Here is a 17,699-nt window from a genome sequence, read left to right as displayed (position 1 = left end):
ATGATAAGTCCATATTCTCCTTATGAAATCATAGCTGACTGAGCAAAGCAGTTAGACTGCATGGTACACATGGAGGTTTCTGTATGAGCTAGAAATTTCTTCTTTGAAGCTGTGAAGGATGGGCCCCCTGCTGAGCCAGGTGTCCTGTTGCAGCTGCACAAATAGCATACAAATGATTGACATGAAATTATATCTCCAATGTTCTTCACACGTGTTATCACATTCTTTTCATCTGTGGTTTTGTCTCTTTTTGATCATTTTTAATTAGAACTGCTTAGTTTTGGAAACTTTAACAGTCATAAAGCTTTATTGCTAGAGTCATGTGCAGATTACATGCATGTTTTTTATTTGCAGATTTTCCTCTTCTCATTTAAATCTCAATGCATATTTACTGGAAGAGAAATTGATGGTGAAGATTTAAAAATCGCACCTCAGGTCAATTTCCACAATGTAAAAAAAAGCCCAGTGGGTTTTTTTTTTCACATGAAAATATGCACCTGTAAAAACGCACCAAATACTCTTTGTGGTATATTTTAACCTTATATATTTTTTTTATAATTTAGCAGTTAAAAAAAATTCAGAATTTCGTAAACCTTTTTCCACCATTTTCTGACTCCAGCAACATCGGTGAGGGTCTGTTTCTTATGCAGTGAGCCATTGTTTTTATTGATATAATTTTGTAGATATGACATTTTGATTGCTTTTTATTGCATTTATGAGCAGATCAGAAAACAGCAATTCTGGCATTTTGATTTGTTTTTCTCTTTACGATGTTTACCATGTGGGCAATAAAATGTATATTTTGATAGATGTGACTTTGATGGAATCAACAATACTAAATATGTTTATTTTTAATTTCTTTAATTTTTCATTGGAAAAAAGGAAAAAAAATAATTACCATAAAACTTTCCTGTTTTATTAATTTTACTTATTGTTTTTACTTTATTTTAGCCTCCCTTAGGTTCTTTGAGTACTGTAATTCATTCTGCATCTATAGAGGAAGAGAAGAACACAGCTGAGTTCCTGAGATTTACTTTTTATTTTTAATTGTAATTAGAAAAAAATAAAAATGCTGGGTTAAAAATGGTTGTCAGGAGCTGACAACTAGTAGACGGAGAAGGAATTTAGCTACAAAAACACATTTAGACTGTATAAAAACAGTATGTCTTCAGTGACAAGTGATGGACATGGACATAGCTAAGGGGGGTGCAGAAGTAACAGTCACATTTGGGCTGGTGTTCAGGGGGGCCAAAAATTCCCTTTTGCTAATTATTATAAATGGCCCAAGGTATGTGGAGGCCCTGGTGCATATTTTGCTTTGAGGCCCAGGAGTTTCAGCTTACACCTCTGATGTCACATACATGTGGATACGTCCCGGAGATATTTCTGGAGTTACCGTCACACAGAGAATAACGTCTCATAAACAGTCCCCACATTGCCTTACATTTCTATTTGCCTAGGTGGATTCTTTACATTTCTGAGGATGTTGACCGACTCAAGTATGGGATTAGCAGATGTTGTCATGTGCAGAGAACATAATTCAAAGTTTAAGCTGTGTATCAATCATAGAGAATAGCTGCAGGTAAAATATAGTTATGGAACTTGAATTTTGATAGCACGACTAAAATTAGGAATGCTAGGAGCAAGCCTAATGGTGAAGGGTAGCGAGTGCCATAGAAAGGTAATGGTTCACCTGGTGAGGTGGATTCACGTAGCCACAGGTCAGGGTAGACAACACAGACTGAAGGTGATGGCACAGTTAGGAGGACTTGCCAGATGAGAGGACAGGACAGCAGGCAGACAATGGAGTGAGGAACACCAGAAGATAGAGCAAGGATTGACACACACAGTAACTGAAGGTCTACAGTCAGTTCAAGTCTTGCAGTTCTGCAGTGAAGTAGTTTGAACGACTCCAAAGATAAAGAGTTAATCAACAGAAATAATGAAAAACCACAGGCAACAGAAATCAACAGGCAAATTTATGTGTACAGTATAAATTATACAGACTGTTGCAGCAGGGCTTGTAGTGTGAAAAAAATCCAGAGAAGAGTTGAAGCAGACAAAGGGATACTTGCTGATCTGAGTAAGGCAATAAAATCAGATTTTAGAAAGAAATGGATATTATTGTCAGCTTCGAAAATTGGGGAGACAAGCTCCAAAACACAGGGTAACTGAACACAAAGCTTACTGAATACTCAGACAAGCACAAGTGTCTGAGTCAGCTTTAAAAGGCCTCGGATGATGTTATTGGAACCCAAGAGGAGCACAAAAAAGAGCAAATGTCATTGAAGCCCAGACAAGTGTGTAACAAAGAATGAGAGAAGTCCTGCAGAACAATGTGATATCTAGAGATGAGCAAATCACTTAAAATTCAATTTTGGCAGAATCACTCGAATTCAACAGGCAGATTTGATTCAGTCTGAATAAATTAGGTTCCAATTTATAAGTAAAAAGAAAACCCCTTATACTCACCTTTCCTATCCTTTCCTTACCTGTCTTTAAGTTGCCTCACTGCCTCGTCTGCTCAAGCTCCCCAGGCTATGGTTCTTCCATCACTTGATTTGCTCCAGTCTGGAGCTGCTTTAAGTCTGAGTCCTGTTATTGGGCCCAGACGGTCACATGGGAAGGGTGACGCACATCATGATATGTGTTGCCCCAACCATGTGACCACATGAAGCCAATCACAAAACTCAGATTCACTGATTCACAGATTCACTGATTCAAAACACAGTTTCACTTGCTCCATTCAATACCGGAATGGAGCAAGTCGTTCAATGTACCCACACTGCTGGAGTCGTGAAAATCTGACATTTGGGGAAAATTCTTAACCAAATTTGACTTATTATGTCATATAACAGGATTTGGAACCCATAAGAAAAGAAAAGATGACATATCTGACTCATGTGAGGCTCCGAGGCATGGATTGTAATATTTAGGGTGTATGGTTGTATTACAGATGGGGATGGTGTTTTGGGGTTTAGGTAAAGAAGATGTTAGAAGGACCAAAAAGAGGTCAGTTTTTTTAAAAAAAAGTAGTTCTGAGATGTAGAGATGACACTACATACATTTAGGAGAGTATGGAGATAGTTGGATGTCATCCATCTAAAGAAACTGGGCACAAAAAAGTAAAATTTCCATTCACCACTAGTGTTGAGCGATACCTTCCGATATTTGAAAGTATTGGTATCGGATTGTATCGGCCGATATCCGAAAAATATCGGATATCGCCGATACCGATACCCGATACCAATACAAGTCAATGGGACACAAATATCGGAAGTGATCCTGGATGGTTCCCAGGGTCTGAAGGAGAGGAAACTCTCCTTCAGGCCCTGGGATCCATATTCATGTGTAAAATAAAGAATAAAAATAAAAAATAGGGATATACTCACCCTCTGACGCGCCCTGGTTGTAACCGCTGCAACCGGCAGCCTCCGTTCCAAAGAATGAGCGAGTGAAGGACCTTCGATGACGTCACGATCACGTGAGCGGTCACGTGTGCGGTTACCCGACCAATCACAAGACCGCGACGTCATCGCAGGTCCTTCACTCGCTCATTCTTAGGAACGGAGGCTGCCGGTTGCAGCGGTTACAACCAGGGCGCGTCAGAGGGTGAGTATATCCCTATTTTTTATTTTTATTCTTTATTTTACACATGAATATGCATCCCGATCCCGACTCCCGATATCGCAAAAATATCGGAACTCGGTATCGGAATTCTCAACACTATTCACCACATAAAAAAAACCAACAAGATTCGGTTTTGGTGCATCCATAACCGTCAAAAGAAACTAAACAAATTTGTTTAGAATTTCCTCAAATTTACAGATTCTGGCCAATCTGAATGTTTTAGTATATGATTGGCAGTTGCCATTTTTCTGGATTCATATGGACTGGGAAAGGATTAAAAAACAACATGATGAGATAATGAGCATCAAGACCTAGTTGTCACCGAAACAGTCAAGAGAAGACTGGAGCCGGAGCATGGGCACTTGTCCGGATAATTGAGATGACTACAGCCTGCAGTAGTGAAAAGACCGGCGGGTGAAATGGGCAGCAGTGCAGAGGAGAAGACGGAGTGGGGGTACCAATAGGTAAGTATTTATTTATTTTTAAGATTACAGTGGTCCGTTTTGTGAAATAAAATGTATTAGTGGAAGACTTATTTAAGGAAGAGAACTACAGACATGGCCAAAAGTGTTGGCACCTTTGAAATTGCTCCAGAAAATGAAGTTGCCACCCTCAACTTAATACTTGGTTGCACATCCTTTGGAATAAATAACTGCAGTCAATCACTTCCTATAACCATCCACAAGCTTCCTACTCCTTTCAACTGGAATATTTGATCCTCTTCTCTTGTAAACCGCTCCTTGTCTCTCATATTTGATGGCACCTTACCCCAACTACAATTTTCAGATCTCTCCACAGGCGATCCATGGGATTTAGATCCAGACTCATTACTGGCTACTTCAGAACTCTCCAGCGCTTTGTTTCCATCCATTTCTGGGGGCTTCTTGAAGAATGTTTGGGGTCAATGTCCTGCTGGATGACCAATGACCTATGGCTCAAACCCAGCTTTTTGACAATGGGCACTACATTGTGTTTCAATATATCCTTTGGTAATATTCAGATTTCTTGATGCCTTGCACACAGTCAAGGCACCCAGTGCCACAGGCAGCAAAACAACCCCAACACATCTCTGAACCTCCAGCATATTTGATGGTAGGTACTGTGTTCTTTTCTTTGTAGGCCTCATTCTGTTTTTGGTAAACAGTAGAATGATGTGTTTTACCAAAAAGATCTATCTTGGTCTCATCAGTCCACAAGACCCCTTTCCAGAAGAATTTTGACTTACATACATTTTGGCAAACCGCAGACTAGCTTTTTTATGTCTCTGTGTCAGCAGTGGGGTCCTCCTGGGTCTCCTGCCATAGCGATTCATTTCATTCAAATGTTGATGGATAGTTCACGTTGACACTGATGCACCCTGAGCCTGCAGGACAGCGTGAATTTCTTTGGAACTAGGTTAGGGTTGCTTATCCACCATCCGGACTATCTTTACTTGCAATCTTTCATCAATTTTTCTATGCCGTTCACGTCCAGGGAGATTAGCTACACTGCCTTGGGTTGTAAACTTCTTGGTGATATTGCACACCATGGACAAAGAAACATCAAGATTTCTGGAGATAGGCTTGTAACCTTGAGATTGTTGAAATTTTTCAACAATTTTGGTTCTCAAGTCCTCAGACAGTTCTCTTCTCCTCTTTCTCTTTCAAATGCTTAGCATGGCACAAACAGAAACACATTGTAAAGACTGAGTCAACGTCTCCACTTTTTATCTGGTTTTAGGTGTGATTTTTATATTAACACTACCTGTTACTTGCCACAGGTGAGATTGAACGAGCATCATATGCTTGAAACAAAGTTGTTTATCCACAATTTTGGAAAGTTGGCAACAATTTTGTCCTGCCCAATTTTGGAGCTTTGTGTGAAATATTGCCAATTTGCCTTTTTTTTTTCTCTGTATTTTTTCTGTGTTGTTCCAATACACACAAAGAAAATAAACATTTGTATAACAAAATGTGTGTAATTGCAATAATTTTCTTGGAGAAATACTTACTTTTCTGGAAAAATTTCAAGGGTGCCAACACTTTTGGGCATGACTGTAAATGTGTAGTAGAGGAAAGCAACGTGAGACAGATAAGTAGTGGATTTGGGATGTGTGTGCCTAGACTTCTTGTAGACGCGGACTGTAGAGGTGTAAAGGCATGTTGACACAGAGACTTTGGACATTGATTTTTTTTTGGCTGAGAAACCTTTTCCGTTTTGTAGAGTGGTTCTTTTTAATTTTTCTGCATGGGGTGTTTTTTTCAGTTTCTAATGATACAATGGTCAAATTTAGATCATTTTTGTCTCAAGAAAGAACGTTTTTCTTTTTTTCTCTACTTGGAATAAAACAGCACCATGAGCATTATAGGAAAGTGATCCTGCTTAAATCAGTCGGAAGATTATTCCAAAATAATTTGAAGCGTTTTTTTTAATATGGAGCAAAATCCTCTCCAAAATCCAAGTAAAAAACTATGTGAATGTATCCTCACATTATCCATGCTGCTGTATCGTTAGAGTCAATTGTGGACTTTTTCCTGAGCAAGAGAGGGATGAGAAACCAGGCGAAACCTAAAGCTTGTGGGGCTAAACACTAAATCTTCTGGAGGTGGTATGTGTTAAGTTGCCTAGAGAAAGTCAAAGAAATGGTGATCTGAAGGATGATTGTTGGAGAAAGCAAAGACAGTCCAACCCTGGTGTGCCCCGTTTCTGGAGAGCCCTTTAGCAGCTGCCAGGCAAGCCAATAATCAGCCCACTAGTCCATGTGAAAAATTACTCTTGTATGGTTGATTGGTACTTATTAGGGGCAGAAATCGGCCATTTTTCTAAAGTGATGTTTAAGGCAAACCCAGATAAGATTTCTACAACCATTTCCACAACTGAATTCCTCCAAGGAGCAGGAATGTGATGGTTTGAGATATCATGAATTCCTTCAGTCATAATATTTAGGGTCGATGGGAATGTCATGGCTCCTCCTTAGAAGTGAAGAAGAAAGGCGTCTGGGGTGTTCTTAGGTTACATGTTTTGCAAGTTTGTCAGGACAATTACGGCAATAGCAAACGTTTATAGTATTTTTTTATATTTGGTGAAAAAAATATATTAAAAATGTATTTTTTCATCTACTGAGTTGTACAGCAACTTTTTTTTTGGGTGGTCAGCTGTATTTTTTTTTGTATGAATATTCGGGGACATTTTGATTACTTGATTGCATTTTTTCTTGCTTGTACATGCGTAGACTCAAACATGGCAATTCTGGCTTTTTGATTATTTTCTCTTTAAAGCATTAACTATGTGAATTCAATCATTTAACATTTTCGATCAGATATTTATGGACGTTGCGATACTGATATGTTTATTTCTTTATTTTAAAAAATGGTAAAATTTCTCATTTTTATTTTTTACATTTTTTTTTTTTCATTTCTCTTTATTTTTTTACTTCCCCTCAAGAGGACTTAAACCCTTGATTTTGTTGATGGGATGCCTGCATTAGACATGTCAGCCGCCTGGGACCCCACAATTGCATTGCCGGGTGAGCGCAGCATTCCAGTGAAATAGCACTGTCAGAGATCGTAGAAAAATCCTGGTTATTTCTTCTTAAAATTTAGTGGTGTTCACTAAAATAGGCTGAGTTGTAATGACTATATAATATATGAGTTTCTCTCTTTGTTGATATTCTAATTTTGTAAGAAGCATCTGTATTTGTATTCTAGAGGGAGAATAAAATAGATTTTTTTTATTCTATAAAATTACTAAAAATAATGAAAAACATTTAAAATATTGTCATTTTTAATTTGTTTTTTTAAAATAATAAACATCATAAATCACACAGACATATTCAGTATCCCTGTAATTGTAATGACCCGCACCTCACAGCGATCAGATTATTTATCGGGATTGGCAAATGGTGTAAAAAAGATGGCGTAATTGATGATTAAATCCATAAGAAATGTAATAAAAATGTAATGCTGAGGTCGTGCTCACAGCAGGTGCCTGTACCAGACGACACAATAACAATCTTCTCTGATTATTGCGTGTTTGCTGCTTTTCTTTTATTCAATTTCATGAAATCACATCCACTTTGCTTAGATATTTAGACCGTGTTCATGGATCGCCCCCATGTTAGGGCAATGGGGTACTCGGCACCGGGTCCTTCGGTTCGGGGAATGTCACGGTGGCCCGACCCGGTCCGTGGCCCTTTGAGGGACGTCCAATAAAGGAAAGAGTTTTTATGGTTTTGGGAAAGGTCTTTAAAGGGGTAGTTCGTGATGCCACCTGTGGTATTCGGTCAGGGTGACTGACGCTGCTTAGGGGTCCGCTGGGGTGATGGAATGGCAGCTAGATGGTATACCTTCCCACAGGTGAAGTGTGTCCCCAGGGCTTCCCAGAAGTGTAGGTGGTGATGGTGGATGATGTAAGGTGCAGAGAATAACGAGGACACAAGGTTGTAGTCTCTTTACCTTTTACTGAAGACTTCAGCATCCACAGTCCAGGGTACAGACCACAGGGTAGGCAGAGTCCAGCCGGTCTGAAGGCAAATCCAGAATCCCCTTATCCAGGTGGAAATCAGTAGCCTTCCTACTAGCGCCTGTGTGTTGTAGTCCCTCCCTGCTGAGCTTCTCGGTAAGGTCCTCACAACTCTTGTAGATGTTCTAGATGTTATTTCTTCTTCTCTGTCCCCCAGATGGTATGGATAGGACAAACCCGTATGACTGATGGCCTGAGGCTTGTTTATAGGGACCCTAGAGACGCCCCGACCCCCACAAGTTGCCACCGTGTCTTCTTAGGTATTAAGGAATTGACTGTCCTGCCGGTCTCTGGAGCAAGGCTTGGAGACGGTTGCTCCCTCGGTGTTCCGGCCACCGGCTATGCGCATCAGAAGGAGGCAGCCTCTTACAGGACAGAACTCCTTCTGGTGTTATCTCCTTGTGCTATGACTTCATTTCTCACCCTCAACACAATTCTCTTCGTGTCCTTTCTTAGGTGCTGCCGCACGTGGGGCAGGTGCAGCTCCATGTCTTTCTGTCTTGCTAGGCCTCTGTCAGGATCCCACCCCTGACAGGGACCCTCTGTCTGCAGCTCCGATGTTCCTCCTTCCCCCCTGTCTCCCTGACAGGTGTTGCCTGGGCAAAGCCCAGTCAGCTTCTCTCTCACTTTCTATCCAGCCCACCAGTTTTACCCTTCTGTGAGGAGTGCCCTAGTAGATAGGAGCATGGCTCCCCCTGGTGGTCTGGAGTGTGAAGTGTGGTGTATGGTTTGTGATACCTGGTAGGAAGATCTCCTTTATTGCCATCAGACGTAATATCACTCCCCCTGGTGGAAGAATGACACTACTGCAACGACCAGGACTCTGGGGCGCTGCATTCACATGTAACATAAATGCTGCAGGTTTTTTCTATTCTACTGTGCTCAACTGTCCAAGCAAAGTGGATGTGATTTCATGAAAGCTGCGCCCCCTGTAGTCTAAAGATGCTGGTGAACTGTGAGGTTTTAGAGACTTTTTTCTCTTGTCTTCTATGTGGAGCCTAAAAAACATGTAAAAAAACTGAAGATCTACTATATAATTGTCTAAGGGTCACTTCCATCTTTCTGTCCTTCTGTCTTTCTTTCTGTCACGGATATTCATTGTTCGTGGCCTCTGTCTGTCATGGAATCCAAGTCGCTGATTGGTCTCGCCAGCTGCCTGTCATGGCTGCCGTGACCAACCAGCAACGGCCACAGTCCGATTAGTCCCGCCCTACTCCCCTGCAGTCAGTGCCTGGCGCCCGCTCCCTACTCCCCTCCACCACTCACACAGGGTTAATGCCGGCGGTAACGGACCGCGTTATGCCGCGGGTAACTCACTCCGTTACCGCCGCTATTAACTCTGTGTGACCAAGTTTTTACTATTGATGCTGCCTATGCAGCATCAATAGTAAAACATCTAATGTTAAAAATAATAAAAAAAGTAAAAAATCATTATATACTCACCTTTCCCGCTCCTCGCGATGCTCCGGTGACCGCTCCATGCAAGCGGCAGGTTCCGGTGGCAAGGATGGTCTGCGAGAAGGACCTGCCATGATGTCACGGTCATATGAAGGAGGCGACAGGACTACAAGGGGTCCTGGAAGGTGAGTATATGTTTATTTTTTATTTTTTAACCTGTGACATACGTGGCTGGGCAATATACTACGTAACGGGCAATATACTACATGGCTCTGTGCTGTATACTACGTCGCTGTGCAATATACTACGTGGTTGGGAAATATACTACATGGCTGGGCAATATACTACGTAGCTGGGCAATATACTACGTGACTGGCCAATATGCTACGTGGCTGGGCAATATACTACGTGGCTCTGTGCTGTATACTACGTCACTGGGCAATATACTACGTGGATGGGCAATATACTACGTCACTGGGCAATATACTACGTCACTGGGCAATATGCTACGTGGCTAGGCAATATACTACGTGGGCTGTGCAATATACTACGCGGACATGCATATTCTAGAATACCCGATACGTTAGAATCGGGCCACCATCTAGTATTTTATAAAGAGCAGAATCAATACTTTTCTGTACTATAAAAAAAACATTCAAAACGCGGCTTCACATCTGCACCAAAAACGAATCACATAAAGGGTAAAAGGCCTAAAGAAAGCAGTAATAATCAGAGATGATTGTTATTGTGTAGTTTAGTGTGGAACCTGAAGAAAACAATAAAACACAGTGTTTACGCTACATGTGAACACGGCTTTACAGACACCAAAATGCCAGACGTTGTATAGTGAAGCTACATAAAGATAAGAAAGTTCTGGCGGCTCAGACTTTGAATGAAAGATCAAAAAATAATCCACAGGTCCCAACTAGAGATGAGCAGGACGCAAAGATGACGTGTTACATCTAGTCCAAAAGTGGTTGCAGCCAGAGTATTCCACTCCGGCCCAGATGGTTGAGTGTCGAGTGTGTGGTGATGGACAGAATCATCCACTCCCTTCTCAGGCCAATACAGACCTGGGTTGCCCAGGGCAACCCTCGGAATGCAGATGACCTGGTTAGCCTAGTAGAGAGATACCAGATTGTTGAGAAATCCCTTGGGAAACCGTACATTGTTCCTTCCCCATACTGGAATACCGAAAGGGGGTGGACTCACCATGGAGGGGGTCTTGAGCCACAAAACTGGGGCATCCCAATCCCACTGAGGGTGCCTCAAAGGCTGTTGTTAAGGACATGGTCTGTTAATGATGTCACAATCCTGGACACATAGCCACCTGGTGTCATATGTCCCCTTAACCAATGGACTGCAGCCTAGGCCAGCGGCGTTCCTGTTATGCCTATCCGGCCGGTAGTGTGGACTGTCAACCAGGCGAGAGTCTGCAGGCGTGTGCTATGTGAATTAATAGGGTAAAGGTACTTGGGCTGTTGGACTCTGGAAGTCTGATGACACTGATCAGTGCTACACTTCCCCATCATTTGACCCCTGGCAAGTTTGTCGGCATCTGCTGCATACACGGGAACATCAAGGACTACCCTGTGGCCAGAGTGACCATGGGAACTGACCACGGTACCAAGTCCCATGAGGTTGGGGTAGTAAAGGACTTGATACATCCAGTCATATTGCATGGGATTTTTCCTTATTTTGGGACTTGTGGAAAAAGGGGCAGACAAAAGCCAGATCCCTGGGGAAAAAACTCCATCGAAATCAAAGATGGAGGAGTTTCCCTTGTATGCCCTTGCTGGAAAGGAGGGTGAGACGGTGACCAAGGAGCTCAACCTCCCTGAGATGGAAGAGTCCGAAATGAACTTTGGGACTGCTTAAATTAGGGACTTTACCTTAAAGGGGGTGTTTGACAATGTTACTCTCTGTAATGGAGTTGCTCAAGAGCCAAGGGCAGACACCAGGTTTCCATAATGAGGAGTTATTATATTGGGTGACCAAACTGAGGCGAGGTGAGATAGTGGAGCAACTGTTGATGCCAGGACCCTACCGGCAGAGGGTTTTAGACATGGCCCATTCACATGTTGTGGGGGGACATCTGGGTGTAGAGAAAACTCGGAAGAGGATAATGCGGAGGTTTTAATGGCCAGGATGTTACCGGGAGATCCTAGATTATTGTAGGTCCTACCTCAACTGCCAGATAACCGCTCCCTCATCTCACTTCTGAAGTCCCCTAGTCCTGTTACCTGTGATAGAGGTCCCGTTTGAGAGAATTACCATGAATATAGTATGTCTCTTAGTTAAGTCTGCACGGGGGCATCAATACATCCTAGTGGTCATGGACTATGCTACTCAGAAGCAGTACCACTATGTACTAACTCTCTGCCAAAAGTTTAGCTCCGGGAACTTGTCCATATTTTTGCTAGGATGGGCCTGCCAAAGTAGATCTTGACAGACCATGGAACACCCTTCACGAGTAAGGTGATGAAGGAGTTGTGTAAGGTCCTCCAGATTGCCCAGCTGCGAACCTCAATCTATCATTCACAGACAGACGGCCAATTATAGAATTTCAATAAGACCTTACAGGCCATGCTCAAGAAGTTCATTGAGAAGGCCAGTTGAGATTAGGACTATCTGCTTCTGTTTCTGTTCTTCTCCGTCAGAGAAGATCCGCAAGCCTCCACCGGCTTCTCTCCATTCGAGCACTTGTATGGTCGACATCTGTGAGGGCTCCTAAACATCGCCAAGGAAACTTGGGAAGCCGAGGTCATGCCCCACTGGAGCAACAAAGAACATGTTGCAGGAGAGAATGGCAAAAAGTGATGCTTCTCCAGGCACATGAGGCACAAGCAAGGATGTATAACCGATCAGCGAGGCTGAGGCAGTTCCAGCCTGGGGACTGTCTGCTGGTGCTTATCCCCATGATCGAGAGCAAGCTCTCAGCCAAGTGGCAAGGCCCATATGAGGTGGAGGAAAAACTGGGCAAATTTAATTACAAGTTACACCAGCCAAGTCGAAGAAAGTCTCACCAAGTGAACTTGCTCAAGCCGTGACGAGATCGGAAATCGCTGGAAGGAGGCTCTACCTCCGGCCCAGAAGCAACAGTGTCGGGAACTGCGTCAGTGGATCTGTGACCTGTTCTTGGAGTTGCCAGGGCATACGCAGGAGGTGGAGCATGACAACAGAGCTGTACATAAGGGTGAACCTTAAACCCTATAGAAATCCCAAAGCACGCCATGAAGTAATATCAAATGAGGTGAGGAGAATGCTAAACCTTGGCGTGGTAGAGTAAAAAAGTGGATGGTCAAGTCCCATCGTCCTAGTGCCGAAGCCTGCCGGTAAGTGGCGGTTTTGTAATGACTACCGCAGACTGAATGAGGTATCCAGTTTTGACACGTATCCGATGCCCTACGTTGCTTAACTCATTGAGAGACTTAGACTTAGGTACATTACTCCTGGTGTCAATATGATTAATGCATCTCTAAATGAATTAGTTGAAAGATGTTGGTTGTAAAATGCGGTCACTTATGGTAGGTTCTGCTGTACTGGCACTTCAGGGGCTCTCCCAGTGGAGCATGGCACCCACAATCCATAACAGTAAAATTTGCACTACAGTATGGCGCTCCTTCCTTTCTGAGTTTTGCATTGTGCCTTTAAAATATTTCCCAAGTACATGTAGGGTATTGGTGCACTCAGGAAAAAAATGGACCTCAGTTTGCTGTAAAAAAAATTCTTATTAGCCCTGAGAAAAATTAAAAACTTGGGGCTAAATCAACATTTTAGAGGTATAAACATAATTTATTCTTTCTCCACTGCTCAATGGTAAAACATTCTGTGAGGCACATGTGGTGTCAATATGATCACCCCTAGATGAATTCATTGGGGAGTGTAGTTTGTAAAATGGGTTCACATATGGGGGGTTTCTGTTGTTCTGGCACCCCAGGGGCTCTGCCAATGTAACAAGGCACCCTCAAGCCATTCTAGCAAAATCTGAACTCCAATATGGCGCCTTTTCCTTTCTTAGCTTTGCACTGTGTCGCAAAAGTAGTATTCTTTCACATACGTGGTATCGGCATACTCATGAGAAATTGCAGAACAAATTGTATGGTACAATTTCTCCTGTTACCCTTTTGAAAATAAAAAAAATTGGGGCTAAAATTTGTAAACATTTTTATGGGGAAAATATGATTATTTTATTTTCACTGCTTATCATTATAAATTTCTGTGAAGCACCTGGGGGTTCAAGGTGCTCACCACACATCTAAATACATTTCTTGAGGGGTCTAGTTTCCAAAATGGGGTCACTTGTGGTGGGGTTCCTTTGTTTAGGAACATCAGCACACTCCAAACGGGACATGGCATCAGCTAATGATTCCAGTTAACTTTGCATTCAAAAAGCCTAATGATACTCCTTTGCTTCCAAGCCCTGCCATGCGCCCAAACAGTAGTTTTCTCCTACATATGAGGTATCGGCATACTCAGGAGAAATTGCACAACAAATTGCATGGTGCAATTTCTCCTGTTACCCTTATGAAAATGTAAAATCTTTGGCAAAAAAACATATTTGTGGGGAAAATGTGATTTTGTTTTACTCAACGTTATAAACTTCTGTGAAACATCTGAGTGTTCAATGTGCTCAATACACATCTAGATAAGTTGTTTGATGGGTATAGTGTCCAAATTGGTGTCACTTGTAGAGGATTTTCACTGTTTAGTCACATCAGGGGCTCTCCAAACATGACATGGCGTCCGATAAATGCTCCAGCATTTTTTGCATTTAAAAAGTCAAATGGCGCTCTTTCCTTTACGAGCCCTGCCGTGCATCCAAACAGTGGTTTTCCCCTACATATGGAGTATCGGCTTGCTCAGGAGGACTTGCATAACACTTTGGGGGGTATTTTTTCCTGTTACCATTGTGAAAATAAAAAAAAATTGGTCTAAAGTAAATTTTTTGTGAAAAAAAGTTAATTTTTTTTCCACATTCCAAAAATTCCTGTGAAGCATCTGAAGGGTTAATAAACTTCTTGAATGTGGATTTGAACACCTTGAGGAGTGCAGTTTTTAGAATGGTGTCACTTTTGTTTTTTTTTTCTGTCATATAGACCCCTCAAAGTCACTTCAAATTTGAGGTGGTTCCTAAAAAAAAACTGGTGTTGTAAATTTTGTTGGAAAAATGAGAAATCGCTGGTCAACTTTTAACCCTTATAATTCCTAACAAAAACATTTTGTTTCAAAAATTGTGCTGATGTAAAGTAGACATGTGGGTAATGTTATTTACAGTTAAGTCCATATATATTTGGACAGAGACAACATTTTTCTAATTTTGGTTATAGACATCACCACAATGAATTTTAAATAAAACAATTCAGATGCAGTTGAAGTTCAGACTTTCAGCTTTCATTTGAGGGTATCCACATTAAAATTGGATGAAGGGTTTGGGAGTTTCAGCTCCTTAACATGTGCCACCCTGTTTTTAAATGGACCAAAAGTAATTTGACAGATTAAATAATTTTAAATAAAATGTTCATTTCTAGTACTTGGTTGAAAACCCTTTGTTGGCAATGACTGCCTGAAGTCTTGAACTCATGGACATCACCAGACGCTGTGTTTCCTCCTTTTTGATGCTCTGCCAGGCCTTCACTGCGGTGGTTTTCAGTTGCTGTTTGTTTGTGGGCCTTTCTGTCTGAAGTTTAGTCTTTAACAAGTGAAATGCTGCTCAATTGGGTTGAGATCAGGTGACTGACTTGGCCATTCAGGAATATTCCACTTCTTTGCTGTAATAAACTCCTGGGTTGCTTTGGCTTTATGTTTTGAGTCATTGTCCATCTGTAGTATGAAACGACGACCAATCAGTTTGGCTGCATTTGGCTGGATCTGAGCACACAGTATGGCGGCTCTGAATACCTCATAATTAATTCGGCTGCTTCTGTCCTGTGTCACATCATCAATAAACACTAGTTGACCCAGTGCCACTGGCAGCCATGCATGCCCAAGCCATCACACTGCCCCCGCCGTGTTTTACAGATGATGTGGTATGCTTTGGATCATGAGCTGTACCACACCTTCACCATACTTTTCTCGTTCCATAGACAATGAATAGAGCAGAAGTAGAGCATGCGCCCCTCCAATACATTCATGGCTGAGCTCATGAGTCCTGTTCTCAGGATTACTGGGGTTCCCAGTGGACAGTCCACCAAAAGTCAGTAAGTTATCCCTTATCATTGGGATTGGGGATAACGTGATTTATTTGGGGAATAACCTTTCAGACACCAGATGGTACAGATACCAGACATATAATCTAATATAATATATACAGCATAACCGACTCCTAATGTAGATATATATTTCCATCTTAGTAAAAAAATATAACTATATATATTATTAGAGGTGTGGGGGCCAAATAGAACTGCTATGGTGCCCTTTGAACTCTATGTACGCGGTGATAATGGGGGCAGTATGGCCAGAGCCCAAGGCTCCGGAGGTTCTATGGCCAGATAGTCCTCATCATAAGCGGCATGCCGGGGTCCAGACAGATTTATTGCACAGGGGCCCCAAGCTTTCAGTGTCGACCCTTGCATTATACTATACCTATATTTCTTATGTGTACATCATGAATTGTGGCATGTGTTGAAGGGGCCCACAGCGACCCTGGCTCTTATAAGGCAAAAAGGCAAAATCTTAAGCAAAGTAGGACCCACCAGAACTTTATTAACTAATGGCCCACATAAACCTAGAGCCGGCCCAGTCCTTGCTTGGTAGATCTGTATTAAGAACAATTGACCACCATCTACAAGTGGCCTAAGTATAATTTCATTCCTACAATTCAGAGCAATATGGGGGATAAGCAGTGGAAATATCGGGAAATCGCTAGGAGAAGAACGTAATCTTGGAAGCCACTGGTTCTAATTTCGGAGATTAGCGGTGGAGACGAGTATTTAGAGTAATGGTCCCTGGGAAAAATATATTCCAATTAGCTCAGGTCTCTACAATGAAGAAGCTGTGGTTCTGGTTCTTGACTTTGTAAAAGGGACATCATTTTTGTCTCTGTTTTTTACGGACGTGCAGTCATAAATAAATAATTTCTAGATGCTCGGAGAATTTACACATCTTTTTTTACTACAATTCCCTTCTGGGTAGAGTGCTGATGCCACAGCGAGAACATTCTTCTTGCATAAAGCTTCGTGACAGACCAAGAATCCATTAAAGCGTCATCTGCTTCTCAAGGATATGGAAAGGATTTTCACTGGAGAAACTTAACCCGTTCTCGACATTGCCAAAGCTCCTGTACATGTTACTACTGCATATATCACTGGCACTGCACTAAAGAGATAAGAGGGGTCCGACATGTTATTTTTCTTAGTAAATTAATGCGGAAAAGGGGGCAGATGGTTTATGGGATCCTGCGTGTTTACCACTTGTGGTGCCGTAATCAGCAGTTATCAAGGAGGGTTTGCTCCTCAATCTGGATAGAGATTGTCAAGGGGCCCAATAGGTAAGGGGGCCGATTTCCACCTCCAAAACATATGCAATTGAATTTACTGTTCTTTCTATCTGTGTCCACAAAGTGGAAAGACCTTAGACCCTATAAAAAAAGAATACTATACCAGTATGTGCAATTCGTACAGAGGTTAAAATGACTTTGGCACTCTATAGAGAACCGAGGGAGTTTTCCTGGCACATGCGACAAATAGCAGAGTGAAAAGGACCTATCAAAAATTGTAAAGAAACAAATAAAATGCAAATAATAATTAACATAAAATGAAAAATTACAATTCTACCAATTAATACTTTCCAGACCATCTCAGACTATACATTTTAAAAATCAAAATGGCTAAAAACGAAATAGGCCACCAAAATCTCACTGCCCAATCTGTACCAGGACCCACCTACTATGTGCCATGTATAACGGGCACGTGAATGTAGTCTGCCGCCTCACACTATGTCACAGAGGGCAGATTTCGTCTGTGATTTTCCTGACTCGAGAAGGTAAGTTGGAGATAAGGAGTAGCTGCTCTACGAGTCACTCCCTGTACTAAGACAAGAATCTGAGAAAATTAGAGGTCCACTCTGATGTCTCCGTGACTGAGAACAGACCCTCCAGGGAGGGGCAAGAGCCAGATCACATCAACGGTATAGCGAGATCTCAAAAGGGGCAAGTGACAGATGCCTCAAAA

General features: G+C 42.0%; 1 long non-coding RNA gene across 3 annotated transcripts in view; it reads left to right on the top strand.

The window, feature by feature from the left end:
* Positions 1-17,699, top strand: part of LOC143793667 (uncharacterized) — a 154,842-nt gene that overhangs the window by 36,650 nt on the left and 100,493 nt on the right. For 2 of the 3 annotated variants that reach the window (XR_013220187.1, XR_013220185.1), the window contains exon 1: positions 10,905-10,991. The exons of the other annotated variant lie outside the window; for it this stretch is intronic. This is a non-coding gene — a long non-coding RNA (uncharacterized LOC143793667). Of the gene's footprint in view, positions 1-10,904; positions 10,992-17,699 lie in introns of those variants that run through there. 3 annotated transcript variants of the gene reach the window in all.

Source organism: Ranitomeya variabilis, chromosome 1 (genome assembly GCF_051348905.1).
Source record: "Ranitomeya variabilis isolate aRanVar5 chromosome 1, aRanVar5.hap1, whole genome shotgun sequence".
Classification (NCBI taxonomy): domain Eukaryota; kingdom Metazoa; phylum Chordata; class Amphibia; order Anura; family Dendrobatidae; genus Ranitomeya; species Ranitomeya variabilis.
The sequence above is the reverse complement of the archived record's forward strand: the minus strand, read 5'-3'. Positions and strand labels throughout refer to the sequence as shown.